The following is a 12,352-nucleotide window of genomic DNA, read 5'->3' as shown; positions in this document are numbered from 1 at the left end:
TCTTCTAAGATATTATTGGGATGAATCTTCTGACCAAGTTTCATGAAGATTGGACAATAAATGTGGCCTCTAGAGTGTTAACAAGATTTTACTATAGCCATATATAGCCATATAAGGAAAAATGCCCCGACCCATGACAGTCATGTTTTTCAAGCAAATGTTACCGTTTTAAAACTCATCCAAGATATCATTGGGACCAATCTTCTGACTAAGTTTCATGAAGATCAGAAAATAAATGTGGCCTCTAGAGTGTTAACAAGGTTTTACTATAGCCATATAAGGAAAATGCCCTGCCCCCTGGTGGCCATGTATTTCAACCAGCCGGCATCATTTTCGAACATTTAATTGGGATGGATCTTCTGACCAAGTTTCATGAAGATTGGACAACAAATGTGGCCTCTAGAGTGTTAACAAGATTTTACTATAGCCATATATAGCCATATATAAGGAAAAATGCCCCGCCCCTTGGCAGCCATGTTTTTCAAGCAATGGTTACCATTTTTGTACTCATCCAAGATATCATTAAAAAATTCTTCTGAGCAAGTTTCATGAAGATCGGAAAATAAATGTGGACTCTAGAGTGTTAACAAGGTTTTACTATATCCATATAAGGAAAAATGCCCCGCCCTCTGGCAGCCATGTTTTTTAACCAACCGGCATCATTTTCAAACTCGTCCAAGATATTATTAGGATGAATCTTCTGACCAAGTTTCATGAAGATTGGACAATAAATGTGGCCTCTAGAGTGTTAACAAGATTTTATTATAGCCATATATAGCCATATAAGGAAAAATGCCCCGACCCTTGACAGCCATGTTTTTCAAGCAAACGTAACCATTTTCGAACTCAACCGTCATATCCAGAAAAGACATGTTCTTCCAAATTTCATGAAGATTGGACCTAAAATGTGACTTCTAGAGTGTTCACATGTTTTCAATATATACCAGGCATTTCCCCAGGCTTGAAAATCTATTTCGCCGCGGCGCCTGATTTTCTGATCATTTCATTTGAAGATTTCACAAGCGTTTCAAGATATGGTCCGAATGTTATCTGCATTCGGCAAACGACCAACCAAATCAAGCACGCGCTATTCATCTTTGTGGGCATACAGTGTTAGACGTTTTACGGGTCGTCTATGGTGGTCAATTATGGTGCTTGCTCACTAATAATGATCGATATTGATCGATTATACCGATACACGTTTCGTAATTGCAATTTATTGTATGCTAAATTTGTGTGTTTTAGTTTAAAGGGGCCTTTTCACAGATTTTGGCATTTTTTAACTTATTCATTAAATGCTTTATATTGATAAATGTAAACATTGGATCGTAAAAGCTCCAGTAAAAAATCAAGAATAAAATTAAAAAAAGGAAAAGAACATTGCCCGGAGCAGGTTTCGAACCAGTGACCCCTGGAGTCCTGCCAGAGTCCTGAAATAAAAACGCTTTAGCCTACTGAGCTATTCCGCCGAGTACACATACTTGACGTATTTTATACCTTATATAAGCAATCTTCGTAGTTTCACAAAATTTAACGACAAAAACAGAACTCTCCAAATTATTCAATCGTTTCGCGTTGCAACGCTTTATAATATTTAGGTTTTAAAATCGTCAAAAGATGCATATAATGGCTATATTAGACCATGGTAAATGTTCAGTATTACTGTTTCCTCACAAATATCATAACTAAAACGAAAATTTGCGAATCTGAAACAACTTTTTTCAATTTTGTCAATTTACCAAAGCGTGAAAAGATCCCTTTAATTGTTAACGACTATGTAAGCGGTGTTTTAACAATAAACAGTAACTGGTGTTTGTTGCGGTAGCGGGTAACTGAATTTATATTTACAATTTCATGGAGTCAAACGTCTCATTTGATTGCTCCTGTCTTCTTAAAATGTGTCCACACTATTTTCTCAATGACAACTTTAAATTAACAACACCAACATTTCATTATTCACATCCAATTGATTATTTGATATTTAAGGAATACGCTATATACCTGCAACCAATTTTGCTCAAGTTTGTGTGCATGACAGAATTATTAAACCTAAGAAACGACCATTTCTTGGGTCTGGGAAATCTGCAATTACTTGTTTCATCGTCAGGACTTTTATAAATCGTCTCTGTTAGATACTGCTATAAGTGCAAGTGTAAGTTCCAAGACTTTGACAGTGATCCTTAGACCATAAAGCAAGCGATTCAGCATGCCAGTGGGTTCGACGGTAGTTGGAAGCAAGAATTTCCATGGGTCACAGAAACTTGGAGGATGTATGAATGTTTCTACTGACATTATTTATTTTGAAATTAGTAGTGAAAACAACACAAAACGAAATCGCAAGTGAATACTAAATGTGTATAATTCACTGAAACAGAATATCATTTAAATGGTTTTTTTTTTATTACAGATTAGACACTTGGGATAGTAATCTTTCAATATGAAATCAAATCTTAATGACGCTTCATACACATAAAAAAGGCTATTAATAATAACAGTTGTTCGATACCTAGTCCATCCTTTCGTAGGTATGACGTTTTTTGTGTTCATTCGTCATATGTGCAAACCAGTGCGTTTAGCAGTCGGTACTGCTCCGTGAGTAGAAGTGCATTGAACATGGATGGCAAGGGACTCACTATGCCGCAATCAGAAGACGTATGCACACTCTCATTTTTGCTTATATATCTCCTATTTATTTCGAAACGATTTAAAAGAATTAATGTTAGGGTGATTGACACATTGTGTGTATTTTAGACTGCGATAGGGGCTTTAGCACAATGAAAATGGTAGACAATCGGTCTCGCCTTAAGTCTGCAGTCCTCAATACTCAGATGGTGATCACCATAAAAGGACCACACATTGAGGCAGTGAACGTTGGATGAATGGTGGATGTCTGGCACTAATAGAAGCCATGGAGAACAGTTTTGGGTTGAAGTTAACAATGCATTTCTGTATACTTATGGTAAATATAATGCATTGTTGATTTGTTTTCCAATCATTTTGAGTTCAAACGCATACTGTTATTTCGCTTGCTATTTAATATTTTAATATTTGACATTAATTTAATAAATTGAGAAAACATAAATTAATAATGAAATGATATGTTGTATTTTTATTGCTATAGAGTAGTCTTGATTTTGATTTAGAGCATTTACAACGGGGCACGCCACCCTTCACACCAACCCCCTCTCACACTGTCTCGCCGCTGTGCCCGACCAAAATCCTGGGGAAATGCCTGATATAAATATATATATATATATATATATATATATATATATATATATATATATATATATATATATATATATATATATATATATATATATAAGTAAATAACTGGTGAACAAAATCACATTTTAACTATATATTGCATAGGCTATTTTAAGCCTTACATTGATACTTGAGTAATGGCCAAGTAAACATACAATAAGTGATTTGAATCATAATAATATGGCATTTGCAATATAAACATAGCCTATAATTACTCATTAAACAACTACTAAGTAAAAATACAATATGAGATATATATATTAGAAATTATAAGATGTATAGAGTTATGACTAGAGTTCTGTAACAACTAACTTGTTACAGTACATGTCACATACATTGTATCAATACTGACACATCTCAACGACATTAGCGATGTACAAAAAGCGTTAACGACTTGTTTTTAATTAAGAGAAAAAATTTACAACATTTTATTACGCGCTGCCAACTTTTTAACCACAAGTAAAGATATTACCGTTCTCTGTGCAGCACTGATATTCGGCATTAGTTGTTACCCTCTCCCCCCTGCTACTCAACTTCCTCCCCCAGCTGCTACCACCTCCGAAAACCCTTTTCTTGCCAATATGTTATACAAAATATCAAAACCAAAAAGTTCCTAGATTTTGTTCTGATATATATTTTTACATATATATATATATATATATATATATATATATATATATATATATATATATATATATATATATATATATATATATATATATATATATATATATATATATATATATATATATATATATTTAAAAATAGGAAGGTAGAATGGAAGAAACACATTGTTAGTAATTTTCATAAATAACAACTAGAAGAAACGATACACGGATTTGTTTTCAAATATTGAGCAGTATGCTACCATAATAGTACAGCGCCAAATATTCAATGACACTAATGATAAGGAAGTGAAATCTTAATGTTTAATTTAATTGCATGAAGGAAACATTGGTGCTGGTAATGGCACATTTCAATGTGTATTTTCTTTTATTATCTTACAGAGATTACAATATATCAAAACATAGGTATAGTAATATTTCAGATCCAAACGTGGGAAGGTATGTGACTTTAATTAATAAAATCGTATTTTGTAAAAATAAATAAAAATATTTTTAATGGCTATACTGTCTCGTTACTGTTGTTTATCTTGGAAATAATGTTAGCATTAACATTACAATAAAATGTTATTTTAATTGGAACCAGGAAGAACACCAGTGGTGGTTTGAGTGAACCATCTGAACAAAATACATAAATATCCGTCTTTGAATTGATTCACGAAACTCATTAATGTAATTCGGTGTATGATACAAAGCAATCAAATTATAATAATGTCTTTAAACAGAAATTGTTTGATGCCATGTAACGAAATCCTTAATAAAGCAAAACCTTCGTCACAGGCAAATAGGAGCCGATTTCCGGGTTTAAACAGAATCTGCATACAGTTCATGCGTTTTCATTAGTTTTACTGGTCCATCAATTATGCAACCGTTATAAAAACAATTTTGTCTGACGAAAATCTGAAATACATGCATATTCACCATATGGTACTTAATACTGAGTTTCATACTTATAACTTACGTACTTTTTTTTGGTTTCGCTGGTTGGAGATTTAAGTTATATATATACAACCTAGTCCACTTACTTTTTTTATTCATCTTTAGAAACAGATTTTAGTTTTTAAATATGTGTGACCATACCATTGGTTATAATAGCAACCACAATTTTTGTTTATCGAAAGAATTTAAATTATGTGCATGTTTCCTAAATGGTCATTTAGTTAACCAGACTGTTTTCGTAATCTTCACAACCACAACTTTGTCTGACGAAATAAACTGAAATAATGTGCATATTCCTTATATGGCCCTTTGAAATTGTCCACAAACCAAGTTCATACTATATACAATACTTTTTAAGTAAGCACAGGATCGAGGTTTGGAATGACAGACAGACCAACGGACGAATCCGGGAAAAAAATGTAGTCCCATTCGGTGGGGGACTAAAACGGTTCATAAACTAAATACATTTCAATGCGGTACAAAGTCAGATGGATCATTCCAATCTCCACGCAAAGTTGTCGTTGCAGATTTGGGAGGACTTGTTTTGGTTGAGCATTATATTATGAAAAGAAGTATCATTTTCTTTTGTATTTTGAAAATTGTTTATACGTTAAACTTCATAATAAAAAATAAATTACCTGATCTAAATAAAGAGTAAAATTAACAACGGGGAAAAACCGCGAATATTCAAAGTTGAGCATCATCCTAAATTCCTCATAAATTGTATTTAAATTTATGTCCTAGGATCAAAACTGGACTCGATCCCATGCAGACCTCTGAACATAAACGAGTATATTTATGCGGCATTTCAGAAAAATATATATGACAGCTTGATTAGCTATTAATGTATAAATGTAATCATACACACTTAAATTATGATTGATTTCTTCAAATGGGCTTATAACATCGTTTCATGTTTCATATAAAGATTTTATGCCTATGAGAGCGAGATTTTCCGACCAACAAATATGTCATCGATTTGTGTATGGGCAAAAGATGATGGAAAATAATTAATCTGTAATAAAGAATAAGTTGATTTATTTTTTATTTCACAAGACAATAAGCACAATGGTTACACTTGGTACAAAGCAACTTTTGATTGCAATATCAAATATAAATATTTAAACTCGTAATCAAACTTGAATATTTTCGACTCAAGTAAACTCAATTGGTAAATGATTTATATTCTACGTTAAAGTGTTTGCCAATATGTTTAACAGTATCGTGTAATCTATTAATTATTAAATCAGAAAACTCTCGACAGATTAATCATATGAACATAAATAAGGCAACCACAATATACCCGTTTGGTAGTTAACTCTTCTTAAATGTAAATCTGACTATTTTTATGCCAGGCAAACAAATATATGGGAATCGCTATGTGAAAATGGGGTTTAATGCAGTCCGCACAATCGGGACGACTATTACCCATAAACTGGATTTTTGCTAAGAAGATACTTTCTTTAAACAAACAATATCATTAAATCGGAAAGCGTCTTCCCTGATGAGCCTGTGCAGACTGCACATGCTGATCTGGGACGTCACTTTACGCACATGCATTAAACCCTCTTTTTACAGAGTACGGTCCATATATTTCATCAACATGCCTTGAATATTTCACGTCAAAACTAGGAGTAATAGAGGCATTCAAGCACGTATGTGTGGTTATTTAATTTTCAAAGCGATAGAAATATATCAGAGTAATGCAACTCCCAAAAACGTTACCAGATGAATTCATGATTCCATCCGATGGATTTTAATTAAGGTGCCTATTGCCCATGCAACAATTCAGGAAAAAGACACAACACGGCACAACGCATAACACTGATTCTAGCTGTTATTGATAATAGTCTTTACCCAGCATTTGGGGTTTTACCCATTTGTAAGGCATGTACTTACACCCATGAAAGTCTATAGACACATATTTAAACAAATATGCAAATGTAGAACATCACTTCGAATACAATGATCGAAAAGTAAATCAAATCAACCCATTTTGAAGACGAGGAAGAATTTCGAAGCCTAAAATACGAATCTATACAGACCGTATATACCCTTGATACATTTGATTGCAGATCTGACGGAGGACAGTTATCATGTATGTTTCTAAAGTGCGATATGTTAAGCATGTTCGGATCATTTGACTTCAAACCAATACAGCCGCTAAACGTAAGTTGATTCATTTTGGCGTTTGAAATTCCGGCGTTTTTCATGTCTGTAAACGACAGCTGAACACTCGGACATTCGTGAATAGGAATTGCCAAACCGGCCACAAAATATACCTTATCACAACCCTTAACAATCGGCTTGCCTTGAGGTTCGTACATGGCTACGTTGGCAAACACAGGCAGGGTTATCAGACGTCCACTGATGGTCACATTAAGATACGTCAGCATCGTCGACATCTCCCTCGCAATGTGTTTTAGAGTTTCCATGGGGCACGTGGAACTTACCGCTAAAAGCATCGGTAGGGAGCGCAAATCATTTCGAGTTTCGCGACAGATTTCGCAGGAAATTTCGTATGTCGTTTGGACGTACTCTTCAAGAATCAACGCACACTTAATTAAGTCACTTAACTGCAACATGCCTAATTCGACGTACGTAAATTCTTGTGGAAATGTAAACACAATTGCCATACCAGTCATTCTAACTGAGTTTACACATTGACCATCGATCGCCATTGATCCTCGTGGACAAATTAGCGTTCGGCATTTTTTCTGAAAATAGAAGAAATTAATCATTTTATGCTATGCGATAAATAAATAGACATTCCGCTGAATTTCACTCTAGCAAGGGCCAAATAAAATTACTGAAGTTATGTAACTTTGTAAACGGTGTATTTATGATATTTCAAAACACGAGAACTTTGACGCTCACGCGTATATTGCATATTTAATTTGAATTTTAAATCACAATATAAAACCATGAAATAAAAGCAAACGTGCACCCTGCTTATGGTGAAATTATTATGGTATGTGCTGTCACATAAAAGTAAACTTATATTTGTCTGATAAACATTTGTATTTCCTTTTATAAGTTTTAAAGGCAAACAAAACAAAACAAACATATTTGCAATGTATATCTGTGCAACAAAATCAATTTACCTTTTAAGGTTTTTTTTTGTTAAAATAAAAGCTTTGTTTATTGTTGCTAGTGTGAATGTTAAGACAGTTTATAATAGGCAAATATATCGTTAGTTATGCAATTTTCTCTCTGGCGTGTGATTCTCTACAACCGCCACGATTGGCCAGACGTAACTGACAAAGACATTTCTCTACACTTACAGACTTTTCCAACGCAACACTCTTCAAACTTGAATATCTAAGTTGTAAGTCGAGATTTCGATTAAAAAAGTTTACATGTGATCATTTGACTACATTCTGAGAAAGATTACGATACAATCATTCATCTATGACGATCGGAGGCTTTAGCACGTAGGGTATGCATGGTTTCATATTTTTGCACGTGGCAATGGTGAAACGCAATATTATTCCAGCTATGCTGGTTCCAGTCAAATCTCTGGTTCAACCGGTCAAAATATGTCAACGATTAATACTTAATGCAAGATATGAAAATACGTGTTACAATTGTGGCGCCTATCGCGATAGTAGGAACGTAGCATACTGGTAACTAAAGTGGCCAATCTAACAAAAATGGCGATGCAAAAATACACTGGATAAATTTCATGCAAACATTACCATGCAAAATGTGTTTAGTTTTCATAAAGACCATACAAACCGTAATGGAGTCATAGACGTCTGTCACATTACACATCATACCACCCATCTTCACGTGTGTGTTCACCGATTTCTGGTAATCAATAAGTGTGTATGATACAAAGTTGTTTAACAATCCAATATTCTTGAGTTCATTTTTTTTGCATAATTTATCTACAATGCCATTTCCATACAAGGGATTATTACAAAGGAAACAATCCGCGTTTGCATATGCAATCAGGCTTCTATACGACTGTCTATATATTATTATGTTATTTGTGGTATCATGACAAGCACCTATTTGGGCAGAATCTGATTCAATTGTTTTTGCGCATGTCCGGGTTGGGCTTAGCACGCATCGATTTATTTGCTCTTCTGGTGGAATAGCCAGTGCCAAACATTGGTTCAGGACATACTCGTCGCGGTCCTCCAGAGTTTCGAATGTTTGGAAAAACAGACCATCACACTTATATACACGTATTTCCCACCTTGTAAACGCGGTTACTCCATGACACAGTGCGCATTCCTCGTTACGGTACACCCGCCCTTTGGAATCGGAAACTACATTGTCAAGGGATCGCGATGCATTTTGGCAGAGCACAGTGCTTTTGTTAAAGACATTTCCAGGTGGACATGAAGATATGACTCTGTAGCCGTAGGGAAAAGAAGGGTCGTATAAGGTTAAATTTATGCCGTAGATATTGTACCAGGGTAAACATGGGATAACTAACGATTTGTCTGTGGCTTCAAAAGTGACCATATCGGGGCAACAATTTTGAAACGAGTAACAGTCAGCTTCACAGGAACACTCCTCGCAACACGGGGTCAGATCCGGGCTTGTATTCACCTGAAAGTGATACAATAATACGGTCATTAAAATATGAGAATATTTAAAGTGGCAAAACAAAAAAATGTATTCTAATGATTTTTTAATCACATATTTAAAAGTAAGTTTATATCAGCTACTCTACGGAGAGCAATCTTCTAAGAGAGATCCTATATGTATGTTAAGGAACCATCAATGAAGCATCGAACCAGACATGCCTAGTATAATAATTCTGCAAACTTTACTTGAGGAGCTAATATCACATTTGAACAAAAACTTTACACCCGTTTAGAAAGTGCCAAATGCAAACAAAAATAAAGTGCACATTGCTTGCAATCAAGTATGTGTTATCATTACATTGATGTGTAAACATTGCTAGTCATCAGTTATAAAACGTGGCGTCGAAAATGTAGTGCTTAAGTGCAAGGGGTATAGTAAAAATTGTATTCAACATCATATGAAACCAATGGAATTTTGATTTCCTTGGGCTCCTTCAACATTCATGATAACACTGGAAATAAACGTCCCTAAACAAGTTCTGTTTTCCCGTCTCCAAAAAAAATTAACTCGGGAAAACAGAACATCTGTTTTCTCGGGTCCAAACAAAATTAACTCGTGAAAACAGACTTATTTTGAGTTTCCCCGGATTAATTTTTTTTGGGGAGACGGGAAAACAGAACTTGTGGTTTCCCGACTTCTTTTTTTTAGCGATGATGTCACCTTAGTGCCACCGTGCAATTGGGTCTTGAAGCCGTTTTTTTCGAAATGACGTGCCGAAACTGTTTGCAAACCGTGTCTCAATTTACAATACTTTACCCACTATCAAGTTTCTTAGCATGATAATTTGAAGTTAATTTACCGTGACGAATTGATTGTTAAAGTCTCCGGATGATTCATCAAAGTATTTGGGGAATCCTAAAACGTCGTCTAAAGAACGGAACGTTTACTCTGTTAACGTTGTGGGCTTAGTTACGTATATAATCAGCTCATATTGATTACTTACTTTAATACCTCTCGTTACAAAGACAAACAAAAGAAAGGCTCACCTTTGATGCATTTTCATGGCAGAGATTGTTGTTTGAACACACATTTTTAAATGTTTGGATGTATTTTTCTGACAGTATCCCGCACACACACGACAGAACGCTCTGTACAACGAGAGCCGCAAAAATCCCTTTCATTCTGTAGCTTGTTCTTCCATTAGCTGACATCATTAATTACTATATAACGTATGTAGCGAAATGATTAAAGACGAATCGCATATAATATACATTGAGCTAGATCAAGCTAGTGAAGTATGTCCAACGTAATTCACCGATCTGCCGCTTAATAATTAATGGTTTTGATAAAATATACTGTTTCAAGATGCACGTAGAAAGAGAATAAAAGCACGTCCAGTAAATTAGATTGACTTTAAGAAAAACTTCAAGCATGCCTCAATAGTGAAAAACAATCAGCACTTTAAATGTGTATAACACCACTAAATATATAAAATAGCATTCCAACGAAAACAAACTTCTTAAACAGGTGCACGTTTGGAAGTGAATTTTTTCCATGGAAGAGAAAGAGTATATACGGGTTGCCCATTTGTTCAATACTGGTTTACCGTACGATATATCTACAACAAACTGGAAACTCATTCGGCACAACCACGTCTTTATCAACACCTCTTCTCTACTTCAAACCTATAGCATTCTAGTATAAGATACATTTTGATAATGTTTCAAGGTATGGTTTTATCTGTTTGCACATGGAAGACATGCACATCTTAATGACTGACTGTTCTGCAACTTGCCAACGCGGTTGCGGTTCTGAATAGTCATACGAACCAAACTGTTTGTTTTTTGCGTGTTATGTTTTTTCTGGTGTAAAAACACGTTCAAAATGAAAACACTGAAATAAAATCGTTTTAAACATTATACTTATATCGCATGTCACCATTTCCACGTGCATAAATATGAAACCATACCTACCCCACGTAAAGGCGTCTCATCTTCATGGGTGTTTGGTTTGCTATTTAGTGACAAAAATGAAATTAATTAATTTTGAATATGGTCGAATCGAATCAAACCCACAAAAATTAAGTTCGTTCACATGGACAAGTAATCTATATTGGACTGTTCATACTAATATGATGGCACGTAAATGATAACAATTGGATATGATGTATGCATCAGTGGTAGAAACAAACTGTTAATGTAAATTATACTTTCATCATAATCTTTTAATGTGTGAAATATATGGTAGAATAATCTTTTAAATTGTTATTACTTAAGTGAGCAATTATGTTTTTCCTTCCAATTCTTACTTTCTTTAATTAAAACACTCATGGCTTTCTTTTGAAACTACATAATAATCTCTTCATCTCTTTAATTTAGCATGTCAGTTTTTACTATTGTGTGCCGGCTTCTGTTTTACTAGAATATGTAGTATTTTATTTGTGTATATATGTTATTTATTTTGTTATATATAGTTATTAAGTTATTATCATGTGGTTTGTTACTAAAACTGTATATGCCATTAGTACTATAACAAGACAAAGGACTTGTATTTATATATGCCCTGTACAGAACCACAATCCTTTTGAATGTGTCGGTAAATAGCTATACATAGCTAATGTTTGACTGTTATTATTGTTAACCGACTTTAAATAAAAGTTTGTATCTTATATTTTGTATCTAGTCATGACTTTCATTAATGAAAAAGGATAGGACACAACCCTCTGATTTGTTAATACTTAGTGCAGTAAACTACCACTATGGTTCAGCGCCAATCATTCCGTGACACTAATGAGGAGACATAATGCAGCCTAGGGTTTTATATAATTGAATGAACGCTGGTGTTGGTTATGAAACCTGTGTATTTTGTTTCATTCACATGCAAACATTTTTAAAGTATTTTGCGATTTGTTTTCTAGAAAGGTCATTGTAAGAGTCATATATTGGATCCAAATTTTGCAACTGTCATTTTAATGAGCAGAT

This window comes from Dreissena polymorpha, chromosome 14 (assembly GCF_020536995.1).
Source record: "Dreissena polymorpha isolate Duluth1 chromosome 14, UMN_Dpol_1.0, whole genome shotgun sequence".
Lineage (NCBI taxonomy): Eukaryota > Metazoa > Mollusca > Bivalvia > Myida > Dreissenidae > Dreissena > Dreissena polymorpha.
The sequence above is the reverse complement of the archived record's forward strand: the minus strand, read 5'-3'. Positions refer to the sequence as shown.